The following is a 24,725-nucleotide window of genomic DNA, read 5'->3' as shown; positions in this document are numbered from 1 at the left end:
GGGGCCTTCAACCTGGTTATCGCCAGAAGTTCTCTCAACCATTAGGCTATCTGATTCTAATATTCTCATGCGGTATAAGGGAGTAGGAACATTGGTAAAACAGATCTGGAATGGGACCATGGAGGATATAGATCGCGCCTGACGTCATTATCTAGAAACTGACAGCAGAGTAGGGGCAGAATCCATTTGCAACGACTTCTGTAGAGCTGTTCAATTTATCGTAACTGTGGTACCTACAGCAAAATTCTCGTTGAATTAATGAATGGTCTACGTCTAAAATCTTCTCTTTGCTATAACGCACAAAGGTTTCGCTCAATTCTTTTTTTCCCCCTTCCTCTGGTGCACTAAGTGTGGCGTTTTTACTAGTTTCATTAATGCTCAGTACTTACCCCGCTAAATTTACAGTCCCAGGCACAGCAAACTGTGTGTGGGGTTTTCGTATGTGTATATTACCTGGAACAGAACGAAAACAAACACATCAGTATAACTGTTTGCCTTGCATCAAACGCCGTCTCACATAAATTATGTAAACTCAACTAAACCCTTTTATTTGCAAAGGAAAGTAATAGACGAATGACAACACAGGCATTCAATTACCTAAACCACTGACGTGTGGGTGGCCAAAAATCAACATTAGCTGGAAGAGGGAATAGTGACAACGAAACAGTACTGGCGGTGGACAAAAAAATGGAAACATAACAAACACGACACATTATCATGACTAATGTAAAAGATCGATTTTGTGTAGATTCACTTCACAGAGAACAACTTGTGTACCTTTGATAGAATTTCATCGTCTTTTCTAGTAAGATAAATAACCAAAACTTCGAGTCCTTCCGACTCGTCTTTCTTCCTTCGGACGCTTAACATGTAAGATGATTACTGCAGTAGTCTTCAATTCAATGTTATAATTATAATATTCACATATCGTGAGTTAATGTTATTCAGACATACCTGTCCTGTATCCTTGATTACATGTTTGTATGAATTTTATGTTTCAGCAGTTTATTATCGCCGTGAAGCGTAAGTTCAGTGACGTGATATCGACGGTCATCCACGTATAAATACACGAGCTGGCCGCAGCTATCGACAATACCGACGGCATCTGAGTCTGGCAGTTCCACCAGCGAGGGCGCTGTCGCTGGGCGGTGTGGCCCTTCTGTCTCCGCGACTGCAACGCATGCGCGGCAGTACTATCAGCGCACTATATAAGACGGAGCGGAGAACGTCTTCGTCAGTCCTCGTTCGGCTCACCTGAAGATAGCTGGCAGTTGTCCGGCCGAAATATCGTGCTATGCAGTTTACGAAGACCGGCTGCAAGCCCGAAATCTTTTTGAACAGTCTACTAGATTTGTTGCATAGTATGTCTGTCTGCCAAGAAGGTACAGTCTTTGGTTCACTTTCCCCACGACATTAGACAACCTCAGATATCACTTTGGTTTATTAGATGGCTTCCCGTTAATTATAACGAACTGTGATTACTCTGACAGAAAATCACTAATCCAGTCAAAGGACTGTGATTACAAGCTGCTTGTGAGGAACGATATCAAAAGCCTTCTGGAATTTCATTGGAAAGGAATCCACTTGCGATCCATATCAATGAACACGAACGACACAAGTCGAACAAAGCATGCGATCTAATCGATTGACGAGTAGTGGTCGGGATGAATTTACTCACTTTGGACGCAACCCGTATGTGTATCCAAAACTGAACGTATTGAAAAACAAGCCACAGCACGTAATATCAGAATCTCGGAATGAAAATCTGCGTCGTCGTCTCAGGGTCGCAAACACGAATAAATTGTGGCTTTAGGGGTGCAGGTGCTTCTAGCCACTTTCCGTAACAGTATGTCTGACGAAATCACCGCCTCCAGTTTTATGCATTTCAACCTTGACAACTTTTAACACGGTTTTTGCTCCAATTCAAACAGCACGCGTAATTACATAAAAATATAATCAATTAATTGTAAAGTGCTTCTTAAAATTATACCTTGTCACGTGCGAAAGCTTTCTCCGTCCTTTCCTCGACACTTACCTAACACGTTTTCAAACTTTTCTTTTCATGATTTGTCCCTGTGAATTAAAGTCAATGGCAACTATCACGTCTATTCTTTGTTAGCTGTAGTAACTTGGTCAGTTATTTTGTTTTGCGTTCTATTGTCTGTTGATAATGACACAATATGATTTGCAGTCTAGCACGAAATCTGGGCGTCAAATGGCGTGAGCTCAGCACGACTGTAGCCCCTGATGGAGCTGGCCCCGCAACACGACACAGTTGTGCCAATCAGCGAGAAGTTACTGTGAACTGTGGCGGTGTTCTTCACAACAACATGGCCCCGAGACAACGTCTGGAAGACTTCACATGGGGAACATCGGGAAACTGGCAGGAGGACTAAGAAGGTCAAAATGTGGCGAGTTTAGGCCAGGAGTTCGGTATTTTAAGTAATTAACACCACTAACAAAATTCAAATTTTGAAGGTGGCAGGGATAAAATACCGGGAGCGAAAAGCTATTTACAATTTGTACAGAAACCAGACGGCATTTATAAGAGTCGAGGGGCATAAAAGGGAAGCAGTGGTAGGGAAGGGAGTGAGACATGGTTGTAGCCAATCCCCGATGTTATTCAATCTATATACTGAGCAAGCAGTAAAGGAAACAAAAGAAAAATTCGGAGTTGGAATTAAAATCCATGGAGAAGAAATAAAAACTTTGAGGTTCGCTGATCTGTCTCTACAGCAAAGGACCTGGAAGAGCAGCTGAACGGAATGGACAGTGTCTTGAAAGGAGGATATAAGATGGACATCAATAAAAGCAAAACGAGGATAATGGAATGTAGTCAAACTAAATCAGGTGATGCTGCGGGAATTAGATTACGTAATGAGACGCTTGAAGTAGTAAATGAGTCTTCCTATTTGGGGAGCAAAATAACTGATGAAGGTCAAAATAGAGAGGATATTACATGTAGACTGGCAATGGCAAGGAAAGCGTTTCTGAAGAACAGACATTTGTTAGCATCGAGTATAGATTTTAAGTGTCAGGTAGTCTCCAGAATGAGATTTTCACTCTGCAGCGGAGTGTGCGCTGATATGAAACTTCCTGGCAGATTAAAACTGTATGCCGGACCGAGAATCGATCTCGGGACCTTTGCCTGTCGCGGGCAAGTGCTCTACCAACTAAGCTACCCAAGCACGACTCACGCCCCTGGCAGAAGAAAAGCTGTGAGGACGGGGCGTGAGTCGTGCTTGGGTAGCTCAGTTGGTAGAGCAGTTGCCCGCGGAAGGCAAAGGTCCCGAGTTCGAGTCTCGGTCCGGCACACAGTTTTAATCTGCCAGGAAGTTTCATGTCAGGGTGTCGTTTCTGAAAGTATTTGTTTGGAGTGTAGCCATGTATGGAAGTGAAACATGGACGATAAATAGTTTAGATAAGAATAGAAGCTTTCGAAATGTGGTGCTACACAAGAATGCTGAAGATTAGATGGGTAGATCATATAACTAATGAGGAGATATTGAATAGAACTGGAGAGAAGAGAAATTTGTGGCACAACTTGACTAGAAGAAGGGATCGGTTGGTAGGACATGTTCTGCGGCATCAAGGGATCATCAATTTAGTACTGGAGGGCAGCGTTGAGGTTAAAAATCGTAGAGAGAGACCAAGAGATGAATACACTAAGCAGATTCAGAAGGATGTAGGTTGCAGTAGGTACTGGGAGATGAAGAAGTCTACACAGGATAGAGTAGCATGGAGAGCTGCATCAAACCAGTCTCTGGACTGAAGACCACAACAACAACAACAACAACAACAAAATATTTTTCTAAAAGGTATTTATTAAAGAACAACTTTTGAACACCATGAGCCGCAATTCAAACGATTATTTGCCAAACCTGTAGTCAGGCGACCGCCGGAGTGGCCGTGCAGTTCTAGGCGCTGCAATCTGGAACCGAGCGACCGCTACGGTCGCAGGTTCGAATCCTGCCTCGGGCATGGATGTGTGTGATGTCCTTAGGTTACTTAGGTTCAAGTAGTTCTGAGTTCTAGGGGACTGATGACCACAGATGTTAAGTCCCATAGTGCTCAGAGCCATTTGTAGTCAGGCTTAGAACACATTGTCAGTGGCATCTGATACAAACGGATAAACAACTTTACGTACATCAGGTTCTACAACACAACTGTGTATATAACAACTCAATTGTTTTCCCTGTGTATCAGACTCCATTGACGGTGTGTTGTATACTCTAATACCGGTTTTGCAAACAAAACATTTCAAGTGCAGCTCATAGTGTTTAGAAGGTGCCCTTTTAATAAATTTTTCTAACAAATATATTTTTTTATGACCGAACACGTTTTACTCTTCGAACCCCCTCGTACATTGCACTGAATTTCTCCTCATCGAAATGCTGCCAGATTTCCTCGGTATGACCGACATGGAGTCGCAACGTGGCGTGTTCCAGCGGCTATCCAGGTCTCCACGCACGACATGGTCGCCGCGCTGCCAAACTATCAGCTCGTGATGAGAAATCAGATCACCGAGTGTCTCTCTGGACGCAGCGGGTGCCACTATCAAGCCTCGGCGCTCAAGGAGAGTAACCGCTTTTTCCAGCACGCGACGACACGCATTAATGATTAGAGATCTTCAACGCACGGTCGCTTTCAGCAGTAGACGACCGTCCACTTACCAGCTGTCGCTCCTTTCGTCCGTGCCTCGGAGCCTGCGTAGCGTCGAGCCAAGTCACACTCGCGTCCGCGGCTAGAAACCATGCGTTCTCACAAGGGGACCATACGAACTTCCCCTCATCGATTTGGTTCACATTGACAGGGTGTATAGGGCACTACTATGACTTCATCACCATGTAACCAGGAAGACGCAACTCTCAACCGTTTTCAAGAAAGTCGAGTCTGAAAATTTAGGCATGCATGTAATTGAATCAGTTATTACGTAAAGGTCACGAGTCCCATTTTTCACAAATTCAGATTTCAGTACTTTTGCGTTCTCCATGTGTAGACGCATGTATCTGTGACGAGAACGTCATGAATTTCTACCTTTAAAGCCAAGAAAATCGTTGCCAAAATTTGTAGTTGGTATGAAAATGTCACGAGTCCAGGACTCATGACGTTTTCATACTACATTTTCTTATTAGCTTTATGCAATATTTTTTAAATCACCGGAAGTAGCCTACGGTTTATGTTCCTAAATACCAGTACCGATTTCATGATCTGTTGTTGGCACCACACTGAAAGACAAATCGTGTGTGGTTGTTGTCTAATCTTTCATTAGTAGTGGCAATTTAATCAGAAAAGAGAGCATGGACTCAAATGAAGAAGGTAACAGCCATAACAAGGCGAAAGGCATACGGTGTTATGATAAATACAAACACAAATCATAGTAAAGAAGGCTACATTATGAGGAGAAGCGTACATTGACTACAAAGGACAAAACATTCCTGCAACTGGTATGTTTGAAAAAATTTTTCAATGCTTTCCTGTCCAGGGGCACTCTTTCCTACCTTGTGATATGGTGTTTGGGGGTACAAGAAGAAAGTTACTACAAACTGATAGTGTTTACACTGTGCAAGAATACATTGAACTTATTCTTCATTCTGCCAATAAAAAGAACTATTTCATTGTCAACCAGCTTGAGGATAACAACATTGTTAAGAACTATAAGGACTGGTGGCCAGATCTTTTTAAATGCAATTCCCAGAGTATAGAAACAATGGGAAAAGACATTTCAATGAGAGTCACCGTCGGTGTTTCACAGAACAATATGTTTGAGTATGACAGCCACAACCTAGGGGTATTAGTAGCCCGATCATTCACTGATAGACTGACTCAGAACTCTTACAGACTTTTAAAACCCGTAGCAAATATCAGACTCCCAACAACCTTAGCACGCAGAGTGAAATGTCCTATAAACAAAGTTAAGGTAAACGATATAAAAAAAAATGAACAGTACATCCCAGAGGAGCACAAAAACTTTTATATTGATATATTCACTTGGCCTGCAACAGCTGAAGATGATGAAAATGTATGAAACCTACAGAAAATGTTGCAACAATGCTTATCTGAAATGGTGATTATGTTAAAATACTATTTGTAATTTGTGTTTATTAATAAATTCTCAAAATTCTATAGTTTTAGTATTATTTGTTTTAATTTGGTTCAAAAAGGTCATGAGTCTAAGATTAAATAAATAATTCGGAGAATGTGGAAATAAAAATTGATGATTGGAAGATGTAGATTTAATGGTTTCCAGGTACACCAGAGTACAAAAGTCAAAGTACATCACATCTTGTACCATTGAAGCATAAAACAGTTTTCTTTGAATATATCAAAATCATGTTTTATGACCTTTTCATAGTAACAGATTCAATTGAGGATGTAGATTGCAAGTTTTACTCAGATGATGAGGAGGTTGGCACAGGAGAGAGATTCATGGCGGGCCGCATCAAACCAGCCAGAAGACTTAAAAAGAAGTTACTGTGTACGACAGCTAACATTCTAGGGACGAGTCCGCAGCTGCGCGAGAAAGCACTTAGTTTCATAAGCGCTATGGGTGTACACTCTCATGGAACAGCGATATGCACATAGCGGTAGTATCGACTAAGCAAGGAACAAAAGCGCGGGGTACTGGTACAACTATCATTTCTACTCAGGTGAGACATGTGACAAGGTTTCGGACGTGATTACGGCCGCATGGCAAGAATTAACAGGCTCCGAACGCAGTACGGTTGTTGGAGCTAGACACAAGGGACACTCCATTTTGGAAATCGTTAAGGAATTCAATATTCCGAGATCCAACGTGTGAAGAGTGTGCCGAGAACATTAAATTTCAGCCATCATCCGTCACCACGGACTGCCTTCACTTAACGACCGAGAGAAACGGCGCTTGCGTAGAGTCGTCAGTGCTAACAGACAAGAAACACTACATGAAATCGCCGCATAAATTAATGTGGGACGGTCGACGAACGTATCCGTTAGCAGACAGACGCGAGTGCCTTTGCTAACAGCACGACATCGCCTGCAGCGCTTCTCCTGGGCTCGTGACCTTAATGGTCGGACCCTTGACGGCTAGAAAATCACGGCTTGGTCATATCAGTACCAATTTCGGTTGATAAGAGCTGGTGGCGGGGTTCAAGCGTGGGGCAGACCCCACGAAGCCATGGACCCAGATTGTGCACAAGGCACCGTGCAAGCTGGTGGTGGCCTTCATAATACTGTAGGCTAAGTTTCCATTATATGAACTGAGTCCTTTGGTCCAACTGGAAATGCTTATGTTCGGCTACTTGGGAATCATCTGCAGCAGTTTAACTACGGAAATTTAATGAATGACAGTGCGCCATATCACAGGGCCACAATTGTTCGTGACTGGTTTGAAGAAGATTCTGGACAATTCGAGCGAATGACTTGGCCACGAAGACACCTTGACATGAATTCCGTCGAGCATTCATGAGGCATAATCGAAAGGGCAGTCCGTGCACAAAATCCTGCATCGGCAAGACTTACGCAATATAGGCTACAAACGTTCAATATATCTGCAGGGGCTTCAACGATTTACTGAGTCCACAGCAGGTCGAACTGCTGCACTACACTGGGCAGAACATCCTCCGGCAACAGCATTAAGAATTTTTTCAAACAATGTTCGAATGTGTGTGAAATCTTATGGGACTTAACTCCTAAGGTCATCAGTCCCTAAGCTTACACACTACTTAACCTAAATTATCCTAAGGACAAACACACACACATCCATGCTCGAGGGAGGACTCGAACCTCCGCCGGGATCAGCCGCACAGTCCATGACTGCAGCGCATGAGACCGCTCGGGTAATCTCGCGCGGCAAGAATTTTTTAATCGACGCCTTGAACCCATACGTGGGAGAAGAACAATTTGTTTTGCTCTTCGATTCATTGGGAGGTCAAACGAACCCGTGTAGCTAACACGGAACTTTTTAAGATGTAGAGGGTCAGCAAATGTGCAGCACTAACTCCAAAAGGAACCGGTATTCGCTGGTGCAGCTCTGCGATGTTTATTTTTGCAGCCAGGTGAAGTAGCTCATAAAACGACTACAAAGTTGCGCTTACATCATCGAACAGAAGAGAGAGATCGCTTGTACAGAATACTGCACAAAAATTCAATCAATTGTAGACCATCAGTCGTCTGCACCAATATTCGTTGATGTGCTTCGATATGCGTGATAAGCCGCAGAATTTTGCGATGACCGAGAACCGTTTACGAATGTAAAACGAGTGTGTTTTACAACAGGCCCATGAAAAAGACCACGCACACGTTCATAAACATGAGCTGTATGTCGCAATAATTATTGTTTTCGATGTTTCTATTATTCGTGCAGCGCAGTTGCGAATTATACTTGTCACAAATGTAGATACAATAATATAAACGAAATGAGGAAACTGATTTGATTTAAACGTTTCAAGCAACTTGTTTTTATTTCCAATCTACTTACAAAAAATTTCTTTCTCCTCTTTCTTTGTAAAGAGTTTGAAAATTATAAATGAATCATTATTGAAAGATAATTTGCAGAGTAATAATAAAATTGTTGCTAGAATTACAAAAAAAGAGTACCAGAAGCAAGATTCGATCTAGAAACCTCGCGCTTATGTAAGTACGTGCTTACTCGCTCGGTTGCGAACTCCTTAAATGCAAGTGACCATACAAAGTGCATAACCAAGCCTGAAAGTTTCATTATCGATTTTCTCAAAAACAGTTGAGAGTTGCGTCTTTTTGTTTACACCACGATTAAGTCTTAGTCTTCCGTACACACTTTTCACTATTAATGAAATCGGCGAGGGGTAATTCGTACTGTCTTCTTGTTAGCAACGTGCGGCGCGAGGGCCAAATTCCGGGATTTACTGCTACGCCGGTTAACCAGAAACGCTTAGTAGCGGGCCCTAATTAATTCTCTGTTATGCTGCGCTATCAAATCGGTCTAAATAAGGGTAGGCAGCTTCGCTTTGAAGTGCGGACAAGGTTAAACTACACGCAACTCCAAAGTCAATCATTAGGAGCCCTGTAGCTACCTAACCACTATCAGAACAGCCCCGAGATCCGTCCACCTAACAGCTCAATACACAGCCTCCAAGTCATTACTAGCAACCGACGCCGATATTAACAACAACAACAACAACACAACGCAGTTCGAAGCCAATAGAGAGAAAGTCACACAAAAACACTACACTCAAATTTGCAAAGAAACAAATGACATTTATTTGTTTCGATTAACCTCAGCCAAGTCCGTTACTTTTAGCGAACACCACCACTGGCTAACTGAAGGGTCCGCGCCCTGCTACGAGGCCTCTTTTTTACCGAAACATTTCACGCTCGCTAATCCTCATCAGTCGCCGAGAAATGGTAACGCCCGCTATATGCGTGATGGATGGATGGAGAGGGTTGTATGTGCGCACGACGCAAGGTCTTCAGCGCCCGCTCAGTAACAGATTGAGACGGGTGTCAAGAAAAGACTCAGAACAGTAAGATAAAAGAGAACGTAAAACACAGGTAACAATCTTAGAAAAATATGTGCCTACCCACACCGAAGCGTGGGACGAAGCATGCCGCCGGCAGTAAAACATGAACAACACAGGAAGAAAGTGGTAGACGGAGCTAAAACAATATAGCAGATGAAAGTGGCTGGCTGACCGCAAGGAAAAAAGAGAGGAGCCAACCGCTTTGCAATACACTAAAACCTCCAGCCTAAAAGATTAGGCCAGAGTCCACACATCACAAAACTTTAAAACACTAGACACACACGCCTCATCATTAGCTAAAACACAGGGCAGATCCCCTTCAACTTGTGCTTCTGCCCTTGCATAACGGTATAAAATGCAGTCTGTTAAAATGTGGCGGACAGAGATGTGCACACCACAAGCATCACAAAACGGGGGATCCTCCTGCCGTAATAGAAAGCTATGTGTGAGAGGACAGTGCCCAATCCGAAGACGCGTGAGGGTCACTTCTTCCCGCCTGAGCAACCGACAGGAGGAACGCCACGGCCGAGTTGCTGACTTCACCAACCGCAGTTTATTGGCCGTCACCGCCAGCCATTCTTCCTCCCACAACTCCATGCACTTCTTGTGGAGTGCAGAGATGACAGACTGCAAGCGAATACGACACTGGACCACATCCTGCTCTCTGCAGGCCACCTCGGCAGCCCGATCGGTCAGTTCATTGCCCCTGAGCAGTTAAAAAGTTACGAAAACCTTTCCCACTAAATAATTTCCAAAGTGGGACCGAGTCATTAACGAATCGGGGTTTCAGATTACATAGAGGGCGCGTCACATCGGCGAGAAACGATATTACTGGGTTGGTGCATACGTTCGTAGCGTTTTCCCGTAAGTTTAATAAACACAACAGATACATTTAACAGAGACTTTATTATCAATACAATATTCTCCTTCACTATTTAGAAAAATCTGTCAACGCTGGGGTAACTTTTCGATCCAGCGAATCATGTGGTTTTGAGGCGAAGAACACATCGAGCTATGTTAGGAGCGTATTTTTATCCTTAAAGGTTGTTCGATAGAGAGGGGAAAAGGTGAATATCTGAGGGCGCTACATCAGGTGAATAAGGTGGGTGCGGAACAGCTTCCCAAACCAACTTTTTTTCTTGTCTCTGTAGCATAATGCGGGCGGGCCTTATCGTGGAGTAGCATCACTTAACGGCAGTCTTCTCTGATTGCAACTCAAGGAAGCAATTCATAGTACACTACACCGTCGCTAATGAACCAGATGCATAACTTTATCTTTTGTGGATGCGCGCAAGTCTTTGTATGGGAGTTGCTGCTGTGTTTTGGCTCAACAACTCCTTTCTTTTCCTTATGTTAGCATAAAGACACCGTTTCCCGTCACCAATAACGATACATGATAGGAATGGTCGATGTTGTTCATGAACCAATCGATGATGAACGAGCGCAGGTGCACATATGGCCAACAGCTAATTTTTATTTTGACTTGGAGCATGCGGCACTCATTCACCCGCTTTTTGAACTTCCCCCACTGCAAGGAAATGTCGCACGATGGTGGAATGATCACAGTTCATCATACACTACTGGCCATTAAAATTGCTACACCACGAAGATGACGTGCTACAGACGCGAAATTTAACCGACAGGAAGAAGATGCTGTGATATGCAAATGATTAGCTTTTCGGAGCATTCACACAAGGTTGGCGCCGGTAGCGAAACCTACAACGTGCTGACATGAGGAAAGTTTCCAACCGATTTCTCATACACAAACAGCAGTTCACCGGCGTTGCCTGGTGAAACGTTGTTGAGATGCCTCGTGTAAGGAGGAGAAATGCGTACCTTCACGTTTCCGGCTTTGATAAAGGTCGGATTGTAGCCCATACAGAAAATGTTTGACTGCTGCCCTGGCCTGCACATTCTCCAGATCTCTCACCAATTGAAAACGGTCGCGAGGGTTTAGCCGAGCGGTCTAAGGCGCTGCAGTCATGGACTGTGCGGCTGGTCCCGGCGGAGGTTCGAGTCCTCCCTCGGGCATGGGTGTGCGTGTTTGTCCTTAGGATAATTTAGGTTAAGTAGTGTGTAAGCTTAGGGACTGATGACCTTAGCAGTTAAGTCCCATAAGAATGAGATTTTCACTTTGCAGCGGACTGTGCGCTGAAATGAAACTTCCTGGCAGATTAAAACTGTGTGCCGGACCGAGACTAGAACTCGGGACCTTTGCCTTTCGCGGGAAAGTGCTCTACCAACTGAGCTACCCAAGCACGACTCACGCCCCGTCCTCACAGCTTTAATTTCGCCAGTACCTCGTCTCCTACCTTCCAAACTCCACAGAAGCTCTCCTGCGAACCTTGCAGAACTAGCACTCCTGGAAGAAAGGATACTGCGGAGACATGGCTTAGCCACAGCCTGGGGGATGTTTCTAGAATGCAATTTTCACTCTACAGCGGAGTGTGCGCTTTAGAGATCACGAAGGATTACCAACCCTAAACTTACGGCCGACTACTCGACTTTATGATCTCCAGACCAATCCCCGGGATTATTTAACCTCTACACATTCCAGCCAATCAGAATTAGGACCAGAATGTGGAATTTCTCGTTGGCCACTTCCCATTTCTGCTTAAAGCGCTTCTGTAAGGCGCTGCCACCTGGCAGGACTTTAAGAAACTTGTCTGTCTCGATGGTGGGAACACCGGCTGTCATGTGGAAATTCATGGCCCCGTAAGGCAGCCATGTAGGCTCGCGGCCACAACCCATTTAGAAGGATTAGAGAAATACAGGCTCATCAGCGCCGCGCTGAAGAAAGCCGCCGCCTCCAAGAACCTGAGAACCTGATCCTGCTGTAGACAACGGCTGAAGGAAGAGCACACAGACACTCTAGGAAATGAGATGTTCAAATATATCACTCCCTCTTAGTCGTTAACGTCACGTAGGCGACGATCTCATTAAGGAAGATTTAACGTAATCACACGTAATGGATCATGTCGACGGCGAGCCCATTAGTGGGAGCAGTGTAATTACTCCTACATAGACGAGGTAGTACTGCCATCTGCAAACTGTTGCGTCTGCATGAAGGGTCTGATATGCAGGGGCAGAAAAAGTACAGTCTGAACTATGTGAGCGGTATGGAAAAAAATGGCTCTGAGCACTATGCGACTGAACTTCTGAGGTCATCAGTCGCCTAGAACTTAGAACTAATTGAATCTAACCAACCTAAGGACATCACACACATCCATGCCCGAGGCAGGATTCGAACCTGCGACCGTAGCGGCCGCTCGACTCCAGACTGCAGCGCCTAGAACCGCACGGCCACTCCGGCCGGCTGAAAATAAGAGTAGACTGCCCTACCGACAACGAATTACTTTGGGAAAATTTGGGCAAAGATGCGGTCGGGAATCTTTCTTAAGACGCAGTCGTAATACTGGAAGAAGTGATTCGGAAAGCACATACTGGAAGAAGTGATTTCGGAAAGCACGGAATACCTGAATACAAATAGCTGAATGAGGCTCTGTACTCTAATATCACAATTTGCATGTGCCACCTCGAACGGTTGCATGGTTTAAGAGTACAAGAATCACTAGATGATTGGAGTCACGCAGAGTGGCACTTCAACTTTACAGTTGTCTTCGTCATTTATAGCTAAATCTCAAAGAAAACACCGCTCGGATGCCGGCATATGTATGTACTGCATCACATATGCAAGGCAAACGAATCCACATAAATTCATACATCCACTCGGCTAGCGTCCTGCAATAAATCCGTAACGGTACTGTCAACAGTGACAACGGTTGGTTGGTTGGTTGGTTGTTTGAGGTTAAAGGGACCAAACAGCAAGGTCATCAGTCCCTTGTTTCAAATAGACTCCATTCTGCTAACGGGACATCTCAGTATAGTCAGAAAAAGAAAACAGAAAAAGGGGAAACGTAAAAGGGCAGTCACGTTGTCATTAGTAAAAACAAATGAAGGAAGTTGGCAAGAGAACGGACCCAACACTATGCTGAAGCAGCATAGGCAAGACCACCTGTGTCTTAAAAGGTAAAACTGCTATAATGCAGAAAGTACGGATGGGAATAGAAAAACTAACCAAGCCTTAAAAAGAAGGGGTAAAAACAGAGTAAAAGGGAAAGAAAAGAGGATTCCGGTCAGGGAGGTGAATCGGGAATCTCTGAACACTGCCTACAGTGGGAGACACCCAAACACTCACCGCCCCGCCCCAACACCAGAGGGAGATTAAAAACTTTAAAACTGAGAATAAAAACCACTCTCCCGGAGGAAACCTAGAACCAGAGAGACCATCCGGGAATCGTCAGCCAACATCAAAGGTAAAGTGTGGGGGAGTCTGTACTTAGCACGCAGAGCCAAAAGAAGGGGGCATTCAACCAAAATGTGGGCCACTGACTGGAAGGCTCCACAACCACATAGCGGGGGTGGCTCATCACGCAAAAGGAAACCATGGGTCAGCCTGGTATGGCCAATGCGGAGACGACACAGTGTGGTCGAGTCCTTGCGGGAGAGGCTAAAGGAAGAACGCCATGGGCCTGGATTCACCTTAATGGCACGAAGTTTATTAGACAGTGGAGTAGCCTCCCAAGAATTGGCCCATGACTGTGCAAAGTGGGATTTGATGTGAAGCCGTAAATCCGCTGCAGGAGGGGTTACAGAAAACGGGGGGTAAGTAACTGCTCCCCCAGCCAAACGATCAGCGAGCTCATTACCCGGGATACCCACATGGCCCGGGACCCATAGGAAATCAATGGAACAAGCAGCACGGTGAAGATCAGCGAGATGGTCATGGATGGCAGAGACCAAGGGATGGCGCGAAAAACACCGGTCAATAGCAACAAGGCCACTCAACGAGTCCGTACATAACAAAACGCGGTTGTGTTGGGATTGTTTAATAAAGGTAAGGGCCCGGGAAATTGCCATCAATTCCGCAGTAAACACCCCACATGAGGGTGGCAGTAGATGATTTTCCGTTCCAACAAAGGACGTGAAGGCATACCCAACATGATCAGCAGATTTAGAGCCATCAGTGTAAAAAACAACAGCATCCCGAAACTCCCATAAAATTTGGCGGAAAAAGGAACGGAACACCACCGGGGGGATGGAATCTTTCGGACCGCGGCGGAGATCCATCCGAATTCGAGGCCGAGGAACTAACCAAGGAGGGGTGGAGGGGAGGGAGCGAGGAAGACAGGACAAAGAAGGAAGCCGAAAATCACGGGTAAGAGACGCAAGGCGCAGCCCAACCGGTAAACCCGCCCGAGGGCGGGAGTCAGGCGGGCGACGTCCATGGTCTGGGAATAGGATAGAATAGGAAGGATGAGCGGGAGAAGAACGGATAGTAAGGGCATAAGACACCAGAAGCTGGGACCGCCGAACAGAAAGGGGGGGGATCCCAGCTTCAACCAAGAGACTATCAACAGGGCTCGTAGGGAATGCACCGGTGGCCAAACGGATACCACGATGGTGGACTGGATCCAGCACGTGCAGCGTGGAAGGAGCAGCTGAACCATAAACTTGACAACCATAGTCCAAACGTGACAGAACTAGAGCACGATAAAGACGGAGGAGGAGGGAACGGTCCGCACCCCAAGAGGAGTGGGCAAGGAAGCGAAGGACATTGAGTTTTCGGAAACATCCTACCTTCAGGAGTCTGATATGGGGCAGCCAAGTGAGCTTGTTGTCGAAAAGAAGACCTAGGAAACGAAACTGTGGAACCACAGGCAATCTTTGTGCAGCGAGATAGAGCTCTGGATCAGGGTGGACCGTAGTACGGCGACAGAAGTGGACCACCCGCGATTTTAAAGGAGAGAATTGAAACCCGTGTGAGAGGGTCCATGCAGAGGCACGCCGTATAGCCACCTGGAGCTGCCGTTCTGCAGATGGCATCGAGGAGGAACTAACCCAAATGCAGAAATCATCCACATACAGGGCAGGGGCGACCAAGGGACCGACAGAGGCCACAAGTCCATCGATAGCAATGAGGAAAAGATGGACACTCAAGACAGAACCCTGTGGGATGCCCGTCTCCTGGGTCCGTGGAGAACTAAAAGCCGTACCAACTCGAACTCTGAATGACCGATGGATCAGGAACTGGCGGATAAAAATCGGGAGTGGGCCCCGAAGACCCCACTGATGAAGGGTTAGTAAGATGTGATGGCGCCAGGCCGTGTCATAGGCCTTGCGAAGGTCAAAAAACACTGCAACCAAATGGCGGCGCTGGGAAAAAGCCTGCCGAACTGCGGATTCCAAGCGAAGCAAATGATCGATTGGAGATCGTCCCTCTCGAAAGCCACACTGGTAAGGGGACAATAGATCCCGAGATTCGAGGACCCAAGTGAGCCGACGGGCTACCAGCCGTTCAAGTAACTTACAACCAACATTGGTCAAAAAAATTGGCCGATAGCTGTCAACAGATAGGGGGTTCTGACCAGGCTTAAGGACAGGAACCACAATGCTATCCCTCCACTGAGAAGGGAAGTCACCCTGGAGCCAGATACGGTTAAACACCCGAAGAAGATGGTGCCGTTGTGGAGCACTGAGATGTTGAAGCAGCTGGTTATGAATGGAATCTGGGCCAGGGGCCGTATCATGAGAAGAAGATAGAGCAGAAAGAAATTCCCATTCAGTGAAAGGTTCGTTGTAAGATTCTGACTCACAAGTGGTGAAACATAAGGTGACAGCTTCAGCCTGCTGTTTTTGATGAAGGAAAGCAGCTGGATAGGAGGCCGACGCTGATGCCACTGCAAAATGGGTCGCAAGATGTTCTGCGAGAACTAATGGGTCCGTACAAATGCCATCTGGGAGGTGAAGGCCTGGGAGGGTGGACTGCCGATGGCAACCTTGGAGAGAGCGAAGTGTAGCCCATACCCGTGACAGACGGACAGTGGAACCAAGGGAAGAAACGAATCGTTCCCAACATATCCGTTTGCTCTGTTTAATTAAATAACGGGCTTTAGCGCGAAGGCGCTTAAAGGTAGAAAGGCTGGCTACAGATGGGTGCCTCTTAAAGTGTTGCAAAGCTCGACGGCGATCACGGATGGCAATGGCAATGGCCGTACTCCACCACGGGACTTGCCGACGACGAAATTGTCCAGATGAGCGCGGGACAGCAAGGTTAGCAGCGCGAACAATCGCGGCAGACACGTCACGTAGGACGTCATCAATACAACCCAACAAAGAGGGAGAAAACTCGACCTGTGCAGTATATAGAGGCCAATCGGCGCGGTGGAAAGACCAACGAGGTAACCTGTCCATCGGGGAGCGGGAAGGGAGCGTGATAATCAACGGGAAATGGTCACTATCACAAAGGTCGTCGTGTGGCGACCAGTGTAATGAAGGGAGGAGAGAGGGAGAAGAAAGAGAAAGATCAATGGCAGAAAAGGTACCATGACCAGCACTGAAATGAGTAGGGGAGCCATCATTAAGAAGGCATAGGTCGTGGTCTGCAATAAATTGGTCTATAAGAAGACCTCGTCTAGATGGAAAGGCACTGCCCCACAAAGGATGATGAGCATTAAAATCCCCAAGGAGGAGGAAGGGAGGAGGAAGTTGCTGAAGAAGGGTGGTTAAGGCAGCAGGTGTAAGAGTCCTGTCAGGAGGGAGATAAAGATTGCATACTGTGACTGCAGAGTCTAAGTGGACCCTAACAGCAACCGCTTCCAATGTAGTGTGGAGAGGAATCCACGTGCTAGCAATGTCTGTACGGACCAACGTACAAACGCCACCAGAAGCCCGCAAGGGTCCGACCCGATTTCGACAGAAAACACGGAACCCACGGAGGGTCGGTGAGTGAGCATCAGTAAAATGAGATTCCTGGAGAACCACACAAGCTGCTGAGTAGGACGAAAGAAGGGATTTCAATTCCGGAAGGTGACGATAGTAGCCATTACAATTCCACTGGAGAACCACAGAACGATGGTTTAAATGAGGGCTGAACACGCTAAATCCAGTCATACCGCCGGGTCCCCACCCGTCACCGACAAGGAGGGGGCGACATCCATAAACGACAGGTCAGAATCCGGTTGTGAAGCCGGGGAAGGGACCTCTGGTGACACCAGAGGCTCTTTGTCCCGGGACTTATGTTTCTTCTTCTTCTTTTCAGGCTGAGATCGAGGAGGGCTGTGTGGCATAATGGAGCCAGCTGCAGCAAGATCAGGAACAGAAAGAGACCGGGCGACTGGGGGGCCGATAGACCGCGGCTCTCGCGGTCGCCGCGCTGCAGCAGACCTTTGACCTGGAAGGTGCCGGGAAGGGGCATCCCGGGAGAGGCGCCCTTGACCGGCAGACGCCGAAGGAGTGGGACACTTCTCCGGCTGGGGAGGGGGAGCAGCGCCCAGAGGAGAAGGTGTGGGAGCCGCAGGGGAGGGGGGAAGGAGAGGGGTCCGGGATGGGGGTAAGGAAGGGGGAGGAAGGGATGAAGATGTAACCAAGGCGTAACTAGATGTCATGGACACAGGGTGCAATCGTGCGTATTTCTTACGGGCCTCTGTGTAGCTTAAACGATCAAGAGACTTATACTCCTGTATCTTTTTTTCTTTCTTATAGACGGGGCAATCTGCTGAACGAGGAGAATGACTACCACGACAATTTACACATACAGGAGGGGGAACACAGGGACTCCCCTCATGGAGTGGACGTCCACAGTCACCACAGAGAGGGTCCTGGGTACAGCGAGAAGACATGTGGCCAAAACGCAAGCACTTAAAACACCGCATAGGAGGTGGGATGTACGGCTTCACATCACAGCGATAGACCATAATCTTAACTTTCTCAGGAAGGGTATCCCCTTCAAAGGCCAGGATAAAGGCACCAGTATCAATACGATTATCTTTAGGACCCTTCTGAACACGCCGAACAAAGTGAACACCCCGCCGTCCGAGATTGTCCCGAAGTTCCTCATCAGTTTGAAGGATGAGGTCTCTGTGAAAAATCACACCTTGTACCATATTTAGAGACTGGTGAGGGGTAATGGACACGGGAATTGTGCCAAGATGGGTACAGGCACGAAGGGCCGCAGATTGGGCAGCCGAAGCAGTTTTTATCAGTAACGAACCCGACCGCATCTTGCTCAGGGAGTCCACTTCGCCGAACTTGTCTTCAATGTGTTCCACAAAGAATAAAGGTTTGACACTGGTGAAAGTATCTCCATCAGTCCTGGTGCAAACTAGATAACGGGGGAAAGGTTTCGCCCCTAGACGACGCGCCTGACCCTCCTCCCAGGGGGTAGCCACGGAAGGGAAGGCCGAAGGGGCAAGAGAAGCAGCACTTGAGGAATCAGTACCACGCAGAGAGACGGCCGCAGAAGAGCGGCCAGAGTTTTGGACCCGTATGCGTTTCATCTGCATAGCGTCCGCCCTGATACCACCCACTCCGATCAGGGGCTCTCCTCACGGGCGCCACCCAGCCACAGCAAGGGCCGTCTGGCACGGCGGCCATTGCCGGGAGTTCCGATGCTCCAGGATGACGAGCAACCACTCCAAGGCATGCATGAGGAGGTCACAGCTCAGGTATCAGAAGTGTGATCCCTGTGTGTTCAGGGGGCTCAACCAAAAGGGTACATAGCGACCCCACCACACGGGCTGGCTACCGTGCTGGCTATGCACCCTAGCATCAGACAACGACGTAAAAGAAAAGGTGGAATGTACTATGAGGGCACACGTCGGAGACACTAGGTAAGGTGCTCTTCCCCAAATGGCTCACACTACGGAAGAGAAATTTTGGAATGGAGGTCAAACCCCAGAGGGGGACCAAGGAACGCCAAAAGGAGGAGATGATTACGCAAAAAAAGCCGGAGTGTAGAACCAACAGAACCAGGAGGATAGCGGGGGCCAACATAAGCAAGGACACCAATAGAGAGAGAGGAGAGGGCGAGGGGAAAGGGGTATGGAGGGGAAAGGAGGGGAAGGGAAAGGAAAGGAAATGCAGCCCGGGAGAGAAAGAAGGCTGCAATGGCTCGGGGCCCCGTGCTCGCCACGCACGTATCCACGAAAGACTTGTGGACCCCCTGGGGGGCAGTGACAACGGTGTTAGTAACACATGCATTTCAAAGAGGATACTGCCTATAGATTGTAATACGACCTCTGTCACAGAACGTAGCGTATGATCTTTTACAGTGGGAATTAATACGTGTTACACACTATTTGAAAGCTACTTGCTGATAAAAATCACATAGCTTAAAATAAGCGGAGGTAAACATCAAGCGATGGCAGTACTATATGCGTATCATACAGCGAGCACGAGTCAGTATTACAAATACTGCAGCTTACAACTTTGTTGTTCAATGTATAGAACCGGAAAAAGCTTTCGACAATGTGAAATGGAGCAAGGTGTTCGAAATTCTGAGACACATAGGTGTAAGCTATACGGAAAGGCTGGTACTATACAATATGCATACGAACCACGTAGGAACAAAAGGAGGAAGGCAAAGAACGAAGTAATCCGATTAAAAATAGTGTAAGAGGTAGTTGCAGTCTTTCGCTCTTACTGTTCAGTCTGTACATAGAAGAAACAATGACGGAAATAAAAGAAAGTTTCAAGAGCGCAATTAAAATTAAAGTTGAAATAATATGAACGATAAGATAAGGTGATGACGTTGCCATAATTAGAGAACGCGAGAAAGAATTACAGGTAACCCGCCAGGTTAGCCGAGAGCGCTAACGCGCTGCTTTCTGGACTCGGGTAGGCGCGCCGGCCCCGGACCGAATCCGCCCAGCGGCTTAACGACGACGGCCGGTATGCCGGCCAGCCAGGATGTGTTTTTAGGCGGTTTTCCCCATCTCCCTAGGTGAATACCGGGCTGATCCCCACGTCCCGTCTCAGTTACACGGCTCGCAGACATCTAACCACTTTCGCACTATTCCATGGATTACACTAGTCGCAGACAGTTGGGGTAAACTAATTCCGTTCCGGAGGGTACGGGGTGACGGCATGAAGGGCATCCGGCCACCCCTTCCACTAACATTGCCACATCCGATTAACCATGCCGACCCCGCGTATCCGCAGGAAAAAAAAGGCACAAGCAAAAGAAAGAAAGAATTACAGGTCATACAGAACGAAATGAACATTATGCTGAGCACAAAATATACGCAAACCGAAGAAAGACAAAAGTGATACGGAATGGCAGCAATGAGATTAGTGATAAAGTTATCAACATGAGGATGATGAAGCAGTAGAAGTGAAAGGATTTTCCTATTTTAGAAGCAAAATTACGCATGACGGAAGAAGTGATGATAAAAAGCAGACCAGCACAGGCACTTCTCCTGGCCAGGAAAAGTAACAAATTCAAGCCTTAATTTGAGGAAGAAATTTCTGAGTATGTACGTTTGGAGCACAGCAATGTATGGTAGTGAATCACAGACAGTGGGAAAACCGGAACAGAAGAGAATCGAAGCGTTTGAGATGTGGTGCTATAGAAGATGTTGAGAATTTGGTGGACTGATAAGGTAAGAAATGAGGTGGTTCTCCACAGAACTGACGGGCAAAGGAACATATGGAAGGCACTGACAAGCAATAGGGACAGGATGATAGGACTTGCGTTATGACATCAGGGAATAACTTCCACGAGAGGGAGATGTAGAGAGTAAAAACTGCAGTGGAAGAAATAGACTGGAATGCATTCAGCAAGTAACTGAGGATGTAGGTTGCAAGTGCTACACTGACAAGAAACCCCTCGAGTGCGAGGTCGTAAGTTCAGTCTTCAGTAAAGCTAATTTGAAAGTGCTGTATTTACAGTCTTGATAGGAAACATACTGGTGTGACGGTGCGATAAAACCGATGGAATGTGATGGCATGCAACTGAATGAGAAACAGTCTGTCATGGAGCTTATCGTGAAAATGGCCTTCCTTTAAGTAGCAGCAGCAGACAGTGCGATAATACGTTTTATAGGCACGAAAAAAGCGAGAAATTTTTTTTTACCATGCTGCGAATGATCTTCCATGTACGTAATTACGTTTAGTACCCGCTCCTTATAAAATGACTGTCATTTACTACGTTTCACACGAGACGGATTTATGGTTCACTGTCCAACAAGGATGATGAACTACACGGCTCGGCAACTGTTTCAATATTAATTTCACGTGTTGGACACGTATCATCATCATCATCATCATCATCATCATCATCATCATCATCATCATCATCATCATTGTACTCCTCACGTACATTGTCCGCACCGTCGAGCGTATACGACAACACATTCCACTGACTCATCTTATAGAAACACTAATATTTCATCTGCCACTTTCTCACTCTGCGAAATTCCTTGGTTAACTTTCTGACGAAATGTCAACTTTGGCAACTGTTTTTATGGATATAATGCAATGTTTACTTTTTTATCGTTGCCACTGTTCTGCTTTGTATCACCACCACTAGAACTGTTGCGAGTTACTCGTCTAATAAGCATTTCAACTGCGCTCCGTAGCATCTAGCCGCGTGCACCATTGGATACCTTCAGTCCAGCAAACCTGTTACCATTAATTACCAATATTGTGGCTGCATGGTAGACAATATGCGGGGCGTCGAATGCCATAAAAATCACTGCCCTTTTGCCACCTCGCACTCAAGGGGTTCCTTGTGAGACTTAAGAGGTTGGCGCAGGAGAGGAATTCGCGGCGGAGCACATCAAATAAATCAGAAGTATGATCACTGAAAAAAGTGTAGAACAAAATTAGCTCTGAAACTTCCTGGCAGATTACAACTGTGTGCCGGACCGAGACTCGAACTCGGGACTTTGCCTTTCGCGGGCAAGTGCTCTAACCATCTGAGCTACCCAAGCACGACTCACGCCCCGTCCTCACAGCTTTACTTCTGCCATTCTGAAAATTAGCTCTGTTCAGATGTGTCACAGAAACAAAATGTGAAGTGATTAAAATAAACGAACAATCGGAAAAGACATTTTCTCTAACTTTATAAAAACCTACGATGGGTTCTGAAAAATTTTTTTAGTGGCGGCCTGTAAACAACCACCCATTGTATCCATACGGATATAAATGCGAAAGTAGCTCTGCCTGATAGGATTTTCATAACTGTACAGCTCAACCGACTCCGATTAAATGTGGATGCTTCAATCCTGAAAAACAGCACAGGCAACTTTAGAAACTGATATCTTTTTGGGTATTAACATTTTTTAACTACGTTGTATGTGAGTGGAATACAGACGACTCTGTCCTGATGGTCGGCGACTCTTAGTCTTTGTGGATTATTCCGCAACAGTGCAAATCCAATATTATTGTGCGCGTGGTTTATGATATTGAGTTGCTATACCACCTGGAGCGTTTTGGTGGATATACGACAACATATTTAAAAATGTTACAGTAAACCTCGCACACGTTAAGCCAGATTTAACGCATAGTTCTATGAGACCTCAGGCTGCGTTAAAGTTACTAGAATGCAACAAACGTCACAGCTGTTTCACGTCCGCCGGATCTTGGACGCAGAACGTCAGGTGCCCTTAAGAGCTACAGAGACACTAGAACTCTCACATGCCCGTCGCATTTTAGACGCTGAGCGTCACTGTCTCAAAGCTTCCAAGATACTTTAAGATTCACAACGACGGCATCTTTTAAACGCTGTACAACAAACGAAGAGGCGTACAATATTGACTTACTATGAACCATGGACCTTGCCGTTGGTGGGGAGGCTTGCGTGCCTCAGCGATACAGATAGCCGTACCGTAGGTGCAACCACAACGGAGGGGTATCTGTTGAGAGGCCAGACAAACGTGTGGTTCCTGAAGAGGGGCAGTAGCCTTTTCAGTAGTTGCAAGGGCAACAGTCTGGATGATTGACCGATCTGGCATTGTAACAATAAACAAAACGGCTTTGCTGTGCTGGTACTGCGAACGGCTGAAAGCAAGGGGAAACTACAGCCGTAATTTTTCCCGAGGGCATGAAGCTTTACTGTATGATTAAATGATGATGGCGTCCTCTTGGGTAAAATATTCCGGAGGTAAAATAGTCCCCCATTCGGATATCCGGGCGGGGACTACTCAAGAGGATGTCGTTATCAGGAGAAAGAAAACTGGCGTTCTACGGATCGGAGCGTGGAATGTCAGATCCCTTAATCGGGCAGGTAGGTTAGAAAATTTAAAAAGGGAAATGGATAGGTTGAAGTTAGATATAGTGGGAATTAGTGAAGTTCGGTGGCAGGAGGAACAAGACTTCTGGTCAGGTGACTACAGGGTTATAAACACAAAATCAAATAGGGGTAATGCAGGAGTAGGTTTAATAATGAATAGGAAAATAGGAATGCGGGTAAGCTACTACAAACAGCGTAGTGAACGCATTATTGTGGCCAAGATAGATACGAAGCTCACACCTACTACAGTAGTACAAGTTTATGCGCCAACTAGCTCTGCAGATGACGAAGAAATTGAAGAAATGTATGATGAAATAAAAGAAATTATTCAGATTGTGAAGGGAGACGAAAATTTAATAGTCATGGGTGACCGGAATTCGAGTGTAGGAAAAGGGAGAGAAGGAAACATAGTAGGTGAATATGGATTGGGGCTAAGAAATGAAAGAGGAAGCCGCCTGGTAGAATTTTGCACAGAGCACAACATAATCATAGCTAACACTTCGTTTAAGAATCATGAAAGAAGGTTGTATACATGGAAGAACCCTGGAGATACTAAGAGGTATCAGATAGATTATATAATGGTAAGACAGAGATTTAGGAACCAGGTTTTAAATTGTAAGACATTTCCAGGGGCAGATGTGGACTCTGAGCACAATCTATTCGTTATGAACTGTAGATTAAAACTGAAGAAGCTGCAAAAAGCTGGGAATTTAAGGAGATGGGACCTGGATAAGCCGGCCGCGGTGGTCTCGCGGTTCTAGGCGCGCAGTCCGGAACCGCGCCACAGCTACGGTCGCAGGTTCGAATCCTGCCTCGGGCATGGATGTGTGTGATGTCCTTAGGTTAGTTACGTTTAAGTAGTTCTAAGTTCTAGGGGACTGATGACCACAGCTGTTAAGTCCCATAGTGCTCAGAGCCATTTGAACCATTTTTGACCTGGATAAACTGAAAGAATTAGAGGTTGTACAGAGTTTCAGGGAGAGCATAAGGGAACAATTGACAGGAATGGGGGAAAGAAATACAGTAGAAGAAGAATGGGTAGCTTTGAGGGATGAAGTAGCGAAGGCAGCAGAGGATCAAGTAGGTAAAAAGACGAGGGCTAGTAGAAATCCTTGGGTAACAGAAGAAATATTGAATTTAACTGATGAATGGAGAAAATATAAAAATGCAGT

At 46.1% G+C, this 24,725-nt stretch overlaps 1 protein-coding gene and 1 non-coding gene across 3 annotated transcripts in view; one reads left to right on the top strand and one right to left on the bottom strand.

Moving 5' to 3' along the window:
* The window catches only part of LOC126468076 (spastin), a 504,043-nt gene that overhangs the window by 246,841 nt on the left and 232,477 nt on the right, over nt 1-24,725 (bottom strand). The gene's annotated exons all lie outside the window — the stretch shown is intronic.
* On the top strand, nt 3,240-3,314 carry Trnap-cgg (transfer RNA proline (anticodon CGG)). The gene has a single exon. It is a non-coding gene; the product is annotated as a tRNA-Pro (tRNA).

Source organism: Schistocerca serialis, chromosome 1, assembly GCF_023864345.2.
Source record: "Schistocerca serialis cubense isolate TAMUIC-IGC-003099 chromosome 1, iqSchSeri2.2, whole genome shotgun sequence".
Lineage (NCBI taxonomy): Eukaryota > Metazoa > Arthropoda > Insecta > Orthoptera > Acrididae > Schistocerca > Schistocerca serialis.
The sequence above is the reverse complement of the archived record's forward strand: the minus strand, read 5'-3'. Positions and strand labels throughout refer to the sequence as shown.